At 39.8% G+C, this 14,369-nt stretch overlaps 1 long non-coding RNA gene across 1 annotated transcript in view; it reads left to right on the plus strand.

The window, feature by feature from the left end:
* The window catches only part of LOC112809981 (uncharacterized), a 27,052-nt gene that overhangs the window by 11,284 nt on the left and 1,399 nt on the right, over positions 1–14,369 (plus strand). The window contains exon 4 of the long non-coding RNA XR_003204714.2: positions 5,774–5,956. This is a non-coding gene — a long non-coding RNA (uncharacterized lncRNA). The remainder of the gene's footprint in view (positions 1–5,773; positions 5,957–14,369) is intronic.

Here is a 14,369-nt window from a genome sequence, read left to right on the forward strand (position 1 = left end):
ACGGGATCGAGTCCCGCATCGGGCTCCCTGCTCGGCGGGGAGTCTGCTTCTCCCTCTGACCCTCTTCCCTCTCGTTCTCTCTCTCTCTCTCTCTCAAATAAATAAATAAAATCTTTAAAAAAAAAAAACTTGTCAGAACCATATTTATAACTTTTGTTTGAGATTGTTTTAAAAAATTCATATTCTGGGGCGCCTGGGTGGCTCAGTTGTTAAGCGTCTGCTTTCGGCTCAGGTCATGATCTCAGGGTCCTGGGATCAAGTCCCGCATAGGGCTCTCTGCTCGGCTGGGAGTCTGCTTCTCCCTCTCCCACTCCCCCTGCTTGTGTTCCTTCTTGCTGTCTCTCTCTCTCTGTCAAATAAATAAATAAAATCTTTAAAAAAATTCATATTCCAAGGGTGCCTGGCTGGCTCAGTCAGTAGAGTGTGTGACTCTTGATCTCCGAATTGTGAGTTCAAGCCCCACGTTGGATGTAGAGATTACTTAAAAATAAAATCTTAAAAAAAAATTCATATACCAATTTCCAGTGAGGTTTCATACTTTCTTACTTACTCATCTTTTCTTCACCTCACAATCTCCCTTATATTTATTTAATATGAATGATATCTACCACTTATTTGACACAGAAATTCTTTATGCACATGTGACAACATGCATAAAAAATCTTGTTGTGTATTGTATCACTTAGAGCTCAGAAACCAGTACTGCTTAACTCAAGCAGGAAAAAGTATTGACTAGAAGGACATGAGGTATGTGACTTGCTCTACTGGAAACAGCTCCTTCGCTTAATAAATATGTGTTGATCTTGTGCAACTGACTTAACCACTCTGTGCCTCAGTTTATGCATCCATAAAATGGAGGAAATTATAGTACCTACTGCATAAAATTGTTGTGGGGGTTAAATTAACTAATACATATAAAACACTTGCAACAGTGCCCCACACATCGTTAGTGCTTCATAAAGGTTATTTATTATCATTAACTGACTTTCCAAAGAAGCCAATGAGTGGCCAATGCAGGATTTGAATCCAAGTCCATTTGAAACCAAAACCTGAGCTCCTTACTATGACAGCCCTTTTTCACAATATTAACTCAGCACGATTCTCCCCCTTTTCTCCTAAATGCTGGTGAAACCCAAGGGATGTTCCTTCTCCCATCCCACTAGCAATTACTTCCTTTTGCATTCTCCTGAGGTTTATAAACAAAAACTTGTCAAGCCGGCTGGTCCCTCTGGAAGCAGTTTATGCCCACACCCTGCAAAAGCTTTTGCCTCGCTGGTATACTTCGTTTACTTTGGGTAATGCTATTCTTTTAAATAGAGAGGACATTTAACCTAAGTAATACTATCCATGGTCTTTGATCTAGGCATGCAGCAGCTGCAGCTGTGAGGTAACAATGCTTGCATCATGCAATATCTGCCTGCCTTGTATCTAAGCATTATCCTTCCTTCTCATATTTGATATGAAAATATTGGGTCAATATCTGAAAGAGTAATGCAGTTCCCTGGAAGATGTTGCATTAATCATTTAAAAAAATATTCTATATTTTATAATGTTTTGGTATCTTAAAAAGCTTTCAGTAGGGGAGAGCCTGCTCCCCCGCAGGGCTGCTCGGTTCTTAGAGACAGACAGCAGAGGGCTCAACTGGGAGCACATTTTTCATATGCAAGCCAACCAATCCCTAGTTTATAGCTCCAAGGTCCTCTAACTGGAATCCACCAAGCCTGTGTTTCCCCTGCCTGAAATCGTCCCAGAGCCAGGTACCAGGCAACTAGAGAGCACCCCTATAGCCCAGAGCCCATGGACATTATTCAAACTAGCTAGTCCTAAATCCGAGCGTTCCCCTCCCCACTCTCTTCTGCCACCAGGTGACATCAGTACTTGGCGCTTCTTCTGTGGCTCTGCATGGCGCATGGTTATCCCCCTGTAAGACCTGTGAGGACAATAAACTTCTTCCTTGAAGAAGAAGAGCCTCGTTCTCATTTCTTCCTGTGGCCACACCAGCTTTACCATACTATCTCCAACACTTACATTCTCAGAACAGGTATTATAAATTGATTTTTTTTCCCTAAAAAATACGCTGGATTTATATTTATTGTTACAACACTATTGATGCATGTTAATTATACCTAAATGAAAATATATAGTACAGAACACTGTTAGACGCTAAGGAAAATTTAAGACAAAAGATAACACCTGTGTCATACTATTTCAATTAAACCATCACTTTCCTTTTCAAGTTTGCCTTCTAACTTTGTTCCACATACATTCCTCTTTATATGATTAACAAGAAAATATTAATTATCTACACTAAATACAGTGCTCAGATTCATAAAACACTTTCTTCTGTCTCATTTTGAGACCTTAAAAAGAAAAGGAGTGATTAGAGAAACAGGATGGAAACTAGAAGAGAGTAGTGTCCAGATGCCCAAGAAGGAAAATATTTCTAGAAGGGAGTGATGGGCCATGTCAAATGCTAGTGAAAGATCCAGCAACAAGAGATCTGAACATGCTCATTGTATTTAGCAATGTGTTTTAATAAAGTATTGGCAAATCTTTCGATAAGTTTGGCTGTGAGAAGGAAGAAGGAAGAAAATGTGATGGAGCTGGAGATGCAATGAGACTAAGGGATTTGTTTTGGTTTTGCTTTTTAGATAAGAAAGACTTAAGAATGTTTAACTTTTATTTATTTTTAAAGATTTTATTTATTTATTTTTGTGAGAAAGAGAGAGCATGAGCAGGGGAGTGGCAGAGGGAGAAGCAGACTCCCTGGGATCCCGATGCAGGGATCCTGATGCTGGACTCGATCCCAGGACCCTGGGATCATGACCCGAGCCAAAGGCAGATGCTTAACCGACTGAGCCACTCAGGTTCCCTGACTTAAGAATTTTTAAATAAAGATTGGGAGAATCTAGTTGAGAGCTAATGCCTAGATATCCAGAAGAGAAAATGAATCATTGGTAGTGTAAGTTTTATATGAAGGAGAGGAGATAAGGGTTGGTTTCAACAGGATAGACACCAACCACTCCTGTGCAAACAGGAAGAAGATTGGTTCAGATGTAGGTGGGTTATTGTTTTTGTTTTGGGAAGATGAGTGAGTTTTTCAATATAGACACTGACAAAGCAGATAGCTGAAATTTTGATTGACAAGTACAATCAAAATACAAATAGTCATCAGCGTTTATGGTATTGGAAAGAGTGTTCTTGAAATGATAGACCATAACGTTTTGCTGAATATAGAAAGGCATGAAAGATGGAGAAAGCTGGTGGAAGGGGAGAAACTAGATGGTTAAATAGATTGGAGGTCTGATTAGCTAGAATAGTCTCAGTGAGTCATGAAATATGGAGGTTGGAAGGGTTGTGGCCAGAATGTGAAATGATGTTTTGGATAGGTTTATTTTTAATGTCAAGACCTAGTATATGGTCATAAGAAGGGATGACTGCAGTAGGATGGAGGAGAAGGTCACTAGAGATGAGAAGGTCCTACAACTGAATGACCAGGATCCTGGATTAGCTGTTTGTATGAATGTTGAGGTCACCAGGATGATGAGGTGGAGGAGAACACATGAGCCAGGTGCTCATATGTGGTGGATAAAGGCAGTGGGGAGGAAACAACAGGGTCATGACTGAATGACCTCCCTCCTGAACTCTGTTCTTGAATTTCCAGATGTCTGGCCAATATCTCCACTTAGATGTCTAATAGACATCTTCAACAATGTGGTCATGCCTAGAAACAGGGGGGACTAGAAAAAGTCTTTTTTGTGGGCACATAATTAGCCTAAAAATAAAGTTGGGGTTCTATTGCAATAAAAAAATTGGAAAGTGGATATCATTAGACAATAAATGGTCTCTCCCACATTGTGTAGCACTCATATTACCAGATTTTTACAACAGTGAAAATTCAGGTAGCCTCAAAAGTTAAGGGGAGTACCCAGAATATACAAAGAACTCTTAGAATTCAAAACTAAAAAACAACCCAATTTTAAAGTGAGGAAAGGACTTGAATAGACATTTCTCCAAAGAAGATATACAAATGACCAAAAAGTACATGAAAAGATGCTTGATATCATTAGTTATTAGGGAAATGCAAATCAAAATCATGAGATACCACTTTACACTCACTAGGATAGCTGTAAGTTTAAAAAAGGAAAATAACAATCATTGGCAAAGATGTGGAGATCTGAGAATACTTGTACATCACCGTGGGAATGTAAAATGGTTCAGCTGTGGAAGATAGCTTGGCAGTTCCTAAAAGAGGTAAACATAGAGTAACCATGTGACTCAGCAATTCAACCCCTAAATATATACCCAAAAGAACTGAAAATAGTTTTTTGAGAGAATCTAAAAACAAATTCTTGTACATGAATGTTCATAGCAGCATTGTTCACAATAACCAAAGGTGAAAACAACCCAAACATCCATAAATAGATAAGTGGATAAACAAATTGTGATATAGCCATACAATGGAATATTATTTGGCTATAAAAAGGAATGAAGTACTAATACATGTTACAATATGGGTGAACCTTGAAAAAATTATGTTAAGTGGATGAAGTCAAACATCAAAGGTCACATATTGTATGATTCCATTTATACGAAATATCCAGAATAGGTAAATCCATAGACACAGAAAGCAGACTGATGACAGCCAGAATTTGGGGAGAGAGGGGGGAATGGGGAGCCACTACTTAATGAATACAAAGTTTCCTTTTGGAATGATGAAAATGTTTTGGAACTACTATATAGAGGTGGTGGTAGCTCAACACTGTGAAAGTACTAAATGCCACTGAAGTGTTCAGTGTAAAGTGGTTAATTTTATGTGAATTTCATCTCAATTTTAATAAAAAGAAAAAATTAAGCGGAAGAGAAGAGTTTTAGTATTAAGAATGATAGAAAAATCATTTATCAAGATACAGCAAATTTTTTAACTGATTACGTGTGTTCTCACTATATAGAGTATTTCAAACACAACACAAAGTGTAAGTGCCAAATTTCTTTTCTGCTATGGAAAGACAAGCCTGTGTTAGGAAAACAGTTTCGTGCTTTTTGACAGTTGTGGAGTTTGAAAACCCAGTGATAAAGAATTTTTCTCCATCACCATCAAGAAGAAAGAAAAGATGAAGAAGAAGGTGGGAGCACCTGTCTGGCTCAGTTGAAAGAGCATTTGACTCCTGATTTTGGGGTCATGAGTTCGAGCTCCACAATTAGTTAAATAAATAAATTTAAAAAAAAGGAAGAGGAGGAGAGACAGACAGAGGAAGTGAGGGAGTAATAAAAAAGTTGGTTTCCCATAATGCAATATATGTTAAGAAAAAAAAGAAGATAGCAGGAGGGGAAGAATGAAGGGGAGTAAATCGGAGGGGGAGACGAACCATGAGAGACGATGGACTCTGAAAAACAAACTGAGGGTTCTAGAGGGGAGGGGGTGGGGGGATGGGTTAGCCTGGTGATGGGTATTAAAGAGGGCACGTTCTGCATGGAGCACTGGGTGTTATGCACAAACAATGAATCATGGAACACTACATCAAAACCTAATGATGTAATGTATGGTGATTAACATAACAATAAAAATTAAAGGAAAAAAAGTTGGTTTCCCATCTAAGTGTAAAGTACTAAGAAACAGATTTTTCCCCTGGTATGAGAAAGAAAAACTCTGTGTTCTAAAAGACAATGATTTCTAACCTAGAATTCTGTACCCAGCCAAATTACCCGTGAAGCATGAAGATAGAATAAAGACATTTCCAGATATGCAAGGTCTCGAAAATTTCTCTTCTAGGCCACTTTCTCAGAAAGTGAGTGGAACATGAAGGAGAAAACCATGAAAAAGAAACTCACGGCATCCAAGAAACAGGAGATCCAACCCAGGAAAGAGGCAAGAGAAAGTGCCGCTGCCACAGCTGCCCAGCAGGCCTGGAGAGGAATCAGTCCCAAACAAAGCAGAAGAACAGAGAACTGCAAGGTGGGGGAATGTGTCCAAAAAAAAAAAAAAATTTTGAAAATAAGGTGATAGATTACCTGATATGTTTGAATCTCTAGAGAGGAAATTTCAGTTTCTGTCAGAGATTTTGTGGATGGATTGGTGATAAATACACAGAAAACTAAGTGTAGCCAATTTGTTGAACAGATGGGAACTCTGGGGTGTAGGAAGAAAAGAAGTTTATTCTCGGATGCAAAGTTTATTCTTTGCATATTCAAATTGTTCTTCCCCCATACCCTTGAGTGAAGTGTAGGGCAAGTCTCATGGCTTTTTATGTCACTCTCAGGTAGTAAAATTCTCTTGGTCACTTAAAACCTCCAAACAACCTTGGTTCAGTAATTCAAAAGTCCACGCTCATGCATTAAGCTGAACCATATGAAGTTGCCATTTGTGTGAGTCAAAAATGGTTGAATATTGGCAATTTCATTTGATTCACTCTAATAAGAGTCAAAACTCCCAAATTTATTTAAAATAAAATAATCTCTCCCTCTGCCACGTAGACCTACTTTAGACTGGCCGCCTGAGGTAAGAAAGGGAGGCCCAGTGGGCTTCTTTACTTCCCCGCAAGGCCTTCCAGCATCCTTCTCCACCAGGAGACTGTCTCTGGTTCCTCCTGGATAGAAGAGGCCTGTGTAGACAGAGAGAAGATGCAGTATGGCACTCTCTGACCATGGTAGAGGTTCACAGTGGACTCTTCCTCTTTCAGGGTGCTTTTGACTTGTGTGATTTTTCCAGGACACTCCTCCATCCCAGATCCCTGAGCTCTGATCTGCTTTAGGGGTGGGGACTTGCTCAACCAGAACCCCTTGAATTTTTTTTTTTTACTTTTATTTTTTTTTATGTATTATTTGTTTCAGGGGTACAGGTCCGTGATTCATCAGTCTTACACAATTCACAGTGCTCACCATAGCACATACCCTCCCTAGTGTCCATCACCCAGCCACTCCATCCCTCCCACCCCCCTCCACTCCAGCAACCCTCAGTTTGTTTCCTGAGATTAAGAGTCTCTTATGGTTTATCTCCCTCTCTGGTTTCATATTGTTTCATTTTTCCCTCCCTTCCCCTGTGATCCTCTGTCTTGTTTCTCAAATTCCTCGTATCAATGAGATCATATGATAATTGTCCTTCTCTGATTGACTTATTTCACTTAGCATAATACCCTCTAGTTCCATCCATGTCATTGCAAATGGCAAGATTTCAATTTTTTGATGGCTGCATAATATTCTATTGTATATATATACCACATCTTCTTTATCCATTCATCTGTTGGTGGACATCTAGGCTCTTTCCATTGTTTGGCTATTGTGGATATTGCTGCTGTAAACATTGGGATGCACGTGCCCCTTCGGATCACTACATTTGTATCTTTAGGGTAAATACCCAGTAATGCAATTGCTGGGTCATAGGGTAGCTCTATTTTCAACTTTTTGAGGAACCTCCAGACTGTTTTCCAGAGTGGCTGCATCAGCTTGCATTCCCACCAACAGTGTAGGAGGGTTCCCCTTTCTCCGCATCCTCGCTAACATCTGTCGTTTCCCGACTTGTTAATTTTAGCCATTCTGACTGGTGTGAGGTGGTATCTCATTGAGGTTTTTTTTGTTTTTTTTTTAAGATTTTTATTTATTTATTTGAGAGAGAGAGAATGAGAGAGAGCATGAGAGGGAAGAGAGTCAGAGGGAGCAGCAGACTCCCTGCTGAGCAGGGAGCCCGATGTGGGACTCGATCCCGGGACTCCAGGATCATGACCTGAGCCGAAGGCAGTCACTCAACCAACTGAGCCACCCAGGCGCCCCTCATTGAGGTTTTGATTTGTATTTCCCTGATGCCGAGTGATGTTGAGTACTTTTTCTTGTGTCTGTTGGCCATTTGGATGCAGAAGACCCCTTGATTTTATGACCACTTATAATTCTGGCCTCAACCCCCAGACATGCAGACTCTTTTGACTGGGGGCACCTCACTCCTCGGGAAAAACCTTTTAGACCAGATCCAAGCTAGTGTTTCCCCAGCATGGCTCAATCTAGTCCTCAGGATACTGTCCAGCACCCTGATACAGCACCTCTGCTTCTTTCTGCCCCATCAGAGGAGCTAGCCAGCCACGGTCCCTTTCATATACTTCTCAGGAATGACTCAGGCACCACCTAGCATGTCACCTGAGCTTCAGGAGACACATCAAGTTCATCAGGAGGTCTTACTGAAGTGCCTTCCTTTTCTCATTCCCACAAACTGGCGGAAGTGTACTCACAGCTCATTAATGCTCTCCAAACATTTTCTTTGATCTTGGGAAATTTCAACAGTCCTTTCATGCTCTTGAATGGGTAGGGACCAAAAGTAACAAAACCAGTTTTTATTTTTTTAATTTAATAGACTTTATTTTTCGGGCAGTTTTAGGTTCACAGCAAAATTAGAATAGAGTAGAAGTACAGAGAATTCTCATATACCCCCTACCCCCACACATGCACTGCCTACTCCACTATCAGCGTCCTCCACCAGTGGGTACATTTGTCACAGCCCATGAACCTACGTGGACACATCATTATCACCCAAAGTCCGTAGTTTACATTAGGGCTCACTTTGGGTGTTGTACATTCTATGAGTTCGGACAAAGGTATAATGACATATATCCACCATTATAGTATCATGTAGAGTAGAGTCTCATTGCCCTAAGAGTCCTCTCTGCTCTGCTTATTCATCCCTCCACCTAAACCCCTGGGGGCCACTGATCTTTAATTGTCTCCATAGTTTTGCTTTTTCTAGAATGTCATACAGCTGGAATCACACAGTATGTAGCCTCTTCAGATTGGCTTTTTTCACTTAGTAATGTGCATTTTAGTTTCCTCCATGTGTTTTCATGGCTTGATAGCTCATTTCTTTTTAGTGCTGAATCATAGTTCATTGCCTGGATGTAGTACAGTTTATATATCCATTCACCTACTGAAGGATATCTTGGTTGCTTCCAGGTTTTGGCAATTATGAATAAAGCTGCTAAAACCAGTTTTTAGTCACCTCTTTTACAAGTCCCGCCTAGGCAGACGTACTTTGAAATGGGGAAGCATCAGCTGAAAGTGAGACTGGAATAGTTTCCTATCTATATCCTGTGACAAAAGAAAATGAAATACCAAGGCAACTTATAACTTTGGGGGGGGGTAGTTACAGAAGAAATGAAATGTAATCATAATACTTTACATGGCGTAGTGGTGAGTACTACTTATATAGGCTTAATAATGTAAATATTAAATATTGATTGCATCAATAATTATGATAGATATTGGAACAACTGAGAAGGGGAAATTATTGTGTTGGAGTGGGTGGGAACAGGACTAAGAGAACTAATTCTCATCTTCCATGGTAGGCAGTCAACAGATCTAAATGGGAGAATCAAGAAATATCAGTAAAGGCATGTCCTTTAGAATATGAAGGAAGAGGAGCGCCTGGCTGGCTTAGTCAGAAGAACATACGACTCTTGATCTTGGGGTTGTGAGTATAAGCCCCATGTTGGGTGTAGAGATTACTAAAAAATAATAAATAAACTATTAAAAAAAAAGAAATATAGGGGCGCCTGGGTGGCTCAGTCAGTTAAGCATCTGCCTTTCAGCTCGTATCATGGTCTCAGAGTCCCAGGATCAAGCCCCACATCGGGCTCTCTGCTCAGTGGGGAGTCTGTTTCTCCTTCTCACTCTCCCTCTGTGCTCTCCCTCTCTCTCTCTCTCTCAAATGGATAAATAAAATCTTAAAAAAAAAGAACTACAAAGGAAGATCCCTGAAGAAAATAGTTGAAAGTGAGTGGATGGGGGTGTTGTTTTTCATGATAAGCTTCTTAAAACTATTTGTCTCTTTTAAACTGTGGGTGCATATTACTTTAAGAAACTTAATTTTTTAAAAAGGTTTATTTATTTACTTTAGAGAGAGAGAGCGGAGGGGGAGGGGCAGAGGAAGAGGGGACAGAGAATCTCAAGCAGACTCCCCACTGAGCATGGAGCCCCGCCATGGGGCTCAATCCCATGACCCTGAGATCATGACTTGAGCCAAAACCAAGAGTCGGGCGCTTGACTGACTGTACCACCCAGGTGCCCCAAGAAACTTAATTTTTAAAACTACATAATAAGACATTATCTAGAGAGCAGATAATACTTGAATATAACAAGAGCACTTTTGCTCTTATTGAGAAATAATTTGCATGAAGCCAAAAGCTATTTTGTATGACCATTAAGCTTTCTAATTCCAGGGAAAATGACTCCCTGTAGCCTTCTGCCTCCAGTATGATATGAAAACATACCCTCCTATTTCCAAATAACCTTGAGATAAGCAATGGATTCTCCTATAGGATCAATTTAAACTTACATCATGAGGATTTTGTTTTTCCAACTGACTTACCTGGTATTAAATTTGAGAGATAACCAGGTCAGCGGAGCCAATAGGAGCTACCTTGCTGACCTAGAACTAACTCATAATCACTACTTCTCATTTCACCCTGGAGCCCATAGCATCCCTGTACAAAATCCTATCAAGATTTTTTAGGACAATCGGTAAGAGAAAAAGACCAGGCAGAGATGTGTTCTTTATGTAACCTCCATGAAGGCAGGAGCCTGTCTGTTTTGTTCATCTCAGTATTCTCAGTGCGTGGCACATAATTAATGCTTAGTAGATATCTAAGTATCTATTGAATAAGTAAATCGAATGACTGTTACTCCCCATTTTCCTGAGGTCTGTGAGCATTAAAGTTATCGTAAATTATATCTATAGTTCATAGATATATTAAAAAAATCAATAGGTAAGACAGCTCTTAGAAAAGGGTACATCACTGGGTATTTTGGGAAACAGTCAATTACGAATATAGGAAATGTAAAATCTACAAAGTGCATGAGGAGATACGCAAGAATGCTGATGGTGAGAGTGCCTGCCACAGCAAGACGTACCACTAACCTAAATGTCCGTCAACAGAAGACTGGGTTACGTACAAGGGGATGCACCCATGAGATGGTATACAGAAGTGAAAATGAACAAACTAAAGCTGCATATGTAAATATAGATGAACTACCCAAAAATGTAACGTTGAGGGGCAAAAAGTAAGGCACAGAAGAATTCAAATAGTATGATAACCATTTATGTAAAATTTTAAGGGGCACCTGGGTGGCTCAGATGGTTAAGTGTCTGCCTTTGGCTCGGGTCATCATCTCCAGGTCCTGGGATGCAGTCCTGCATCAGGCTCCCTGCTCGGTGGGGCGTCTGCTCCCTCTCCCTCTGCCTCTCCCCTCTGCTCATGCTCTCTCTCTCTCTCTCTCAAATGAATAAATAAAACCTTAAAAAAGTAAAATAAAAATTTTAAGTGCACAAAGCAATATTGCTTTAGGAAGACTTCATTTGTAATATAAGTATAAAAATTTGTGGAAATAATAAACACCACATATTAAATGAATGAATGAATATGCTTTTAAAAACCAGCAGCCCTCAGGGCACCTGGCTGGCTCAGTTGGAAGATCATATGACTCTTTTTTTTTTTTTTTAAGATTTTATTTACTTATTTGAAAGAGAGAGAGTGAGTGAGAGAGAGAGCATGAGCATGGGGAGGGGAAGAAGCAGACTCCCCTGCTGAGCAGGAAGCCCAATGTGGGCTCAATCCCAGGACCCTGGGATTATGACCTGAGCTGAAGCAGTCGCCTAACCAACTGAGCCACCCAGGCACCCAGCATGTGACTCTTGATCTTGGGGTTGTGAGTTTGAGCTCCACATTGGATGCAGAGATTATTTAAATAAATTAAAAACTTAATAAAACAAATAAAACTACCATCCCTCAAGTGAAGGTGTTTTCTTTGAAATATAAAGCACTTTATTTTTGTTAGTTTTTAAAAAAAAGATTTTGTATTTTTAAGTAATCTCTAGGCCCAATGTGGGACTCAAACTTACAGCTCTGAGATCAAGAGTGGCATGCCCTACCGACTAAGCCAGCCAGGAAGGTGCCCCCATTTTTGAATAGGTGATTATATATGCACATTCAAAAGAAAACTGAAAGGTATTTCAGCAAAAAAGTCTTTTCCCTACCTTATTCCCAGCTACTCAATCCTTCTCTTTCAAAGGCAAATACTGTTATCACATTTTTATGCTTCATTTCAGACCCCTGGAATCTAGAGGTGGTCTGTTCATTAACAAACACATGTATTCTGTACCTGCCACAAATTTTCTGGCTCTTTTTTCTTGATGAGTCTGGATAGAGGTTGATTTTTTTTTCTTCAGAAGAATGAGCTTCTGTTTTCATGGATTTTCTCTATTATTACTGCTTTCTATTTTATTGGTATCTGCTCATATCTTTATTGTTTCTGTAATTCCGCTTGCTTGGGATTTAATTTCTTTTTCTAGTTTAAGGAAGAGACTTAGATTACTACTGATTTGAGACTTTTTTTTTTTTTGCTTTTCCAATGCAAACATTTTAATACTACAAATTTCCCTCTACAGATTGCCTTGGGGCGCCTGGGTGTCTCAGTCGTCTGCCTTCAGCTCAGGTCATGATCCTAGGGTCCTGGGATCAAGCCCCATGTCGGGCCCCCTGCTCGGCGGGAGGCCTGCTTCTCCCTCTTCCACTACCCCTGCTTGTGTTCCCTCTCTTGCTGTATCTCTCTCTGTCAAATAAATAAAATTTATTTGAATTTTATTTAAAAAAATAAAAATAAAGATTGCCTTAACTGCATCCCCAAGTTTTTGGTATGTTGTAATTTCATTTTCATTCAGTTCACAGTGCTTTATATTTCTCATCCCTGTGAGAAACACACTTACCAACTAGAGGACAGTGTTTATGTGCAGTTATTTTGCCTTTAGCTTTACAGTTTCCAGTCAAAGCACTTTTCCAAAGTTAATTAGGGTCAGCTCTTTTTTTCCCATCCCGCCAGTGAGATTCATTTTTCACGGTCTTTAACTCCATCTTGGGAACCTTGGACATCTTTACTGATTTTTAGACATTTGCACACAGTAAAGTTTACTCTGTAAGGGCTTGGGAAAATGCAGTCACATATCCACCACATCGGTAACATAAAGAACAGTTCAATCACCTAAATACCTAAACACAAGATGTAGGATTTTAGTCAGGTACCTCCCCCACCCCAACCCCTGACAACCACTGATTTGTTTTCTGTCCCTATAATCTTGCCTTTTTCAGAATGTCATAAAAATGGAAGCAAACAATTTGTAGCCTTTTGGGTTTCGTTTTTTTCACCCATAATGATGCAATTAAGATTCATCTATGTTGTTTCATGAACATATCTATGCTTGTTGCTGAGTAGGGTCCTATTGCATGGATGGACACTGTTTGTTTACCTGTTCACCTGTTGAAAGACATCTTGGTTGTTCCCAGGTTTGGCTGTTATGAAGAAAGCTACTATAAACATTAGTGTAAGGGCTTCACGTGAACATAAGTTGCTGGGTTGTATGGCAAGTGCATGTTTAACTTTATAAGAACTTGCCAAGTACCTTCCCAAGTGGTGTACTGTTTTGCACTCCCATCCGCAATGAATAAGCATTCCTGTTGCTCTTCATTCTTCTATTTGGTGTTGTTGGTTTATTTTTATTATTTTTTAGCTATTCTAATAGGTGTGTAATGATATCTCTTTGTGATTGTATGTATGTGTGTTTTATTTGCGTTTCCCTAATGATATCTTTTCACATGTTTATTTGACACCCACATATCCCTGTAACTTCTTTGGTGAAGTGTCTATTCAATTCTTTTGCCCATTTTTCCCTTGGGTTTATTGTTTTCTTATTGTTGAGTCTTTAGGGTTCTTTATGTATTCTGGATACAAATCCTTTATCAGATATGTGATTTGCAAATACTTTATCCGAGTCTATAGCTTGTTTCTCATTCTCTTTGCAATGTCTCTCCTCATTCTTTTTTTTTTAACCATTGATTATCATTCCATTGTAAGAATTTGTCATGATTTATTTAGCCAGTCTTAGGTTGATGGACATTGATGTTATTTCCAAACTTTTGCTATTACAAACTGTATTTCCATTAATATCCTTGAATTCATGGTGTTCGTCCTTCCTTCCTTCCTCCCCTTCTTCCTTCCTTCCTTCCCTCCCTCCCTCCCTCCTTCCTTCCTTCAAGAGAGGGAGAGAGTTGCAGGGGGCAGAGGGAGAGGGAGAGAGAGAATCTTAAGCAGGCTCCATGCCCAGCAAAGAGCCCGATGAGGGGCTTGATCTCACAACCGTGACATGAGCTGAAAATCAAGGGTCAGTGCTTAACTGACTGAGCCACCCAGGCACCCCTCATGGTGTTCGTTTGTTCTTTCTCTCTTTCTTTCTTTCTTCCTTCCTTTCTTCCTTCCTTCCTTCCTTCCTTCCTTCCTTCCTTCCTTCCTTCCTTCCTTTCTTTCTTTCTTTCTTTCTTTCTTTCTTTCTTTCTTTCTTTCTT

The sequence above is a fragment of the Callorhinus ursinus genome, unplaced genomic scaffold (assembly GCF_003265705.2).
Source record: "Callorhinus ursinus isolate GAN/ISIS: 27379988/994484 unplaced genomic scaffold, GSC_fseal_2.0 scaffold53, whole genome shotgun sequence".
Classification (NCBI taxonomy): domain Eukaryota; kingdom Metazoa; phylum Chordata; class Mammalia; order Carnivora; family Otariidae; genus Callorhinus; species Callorhinus ursinus.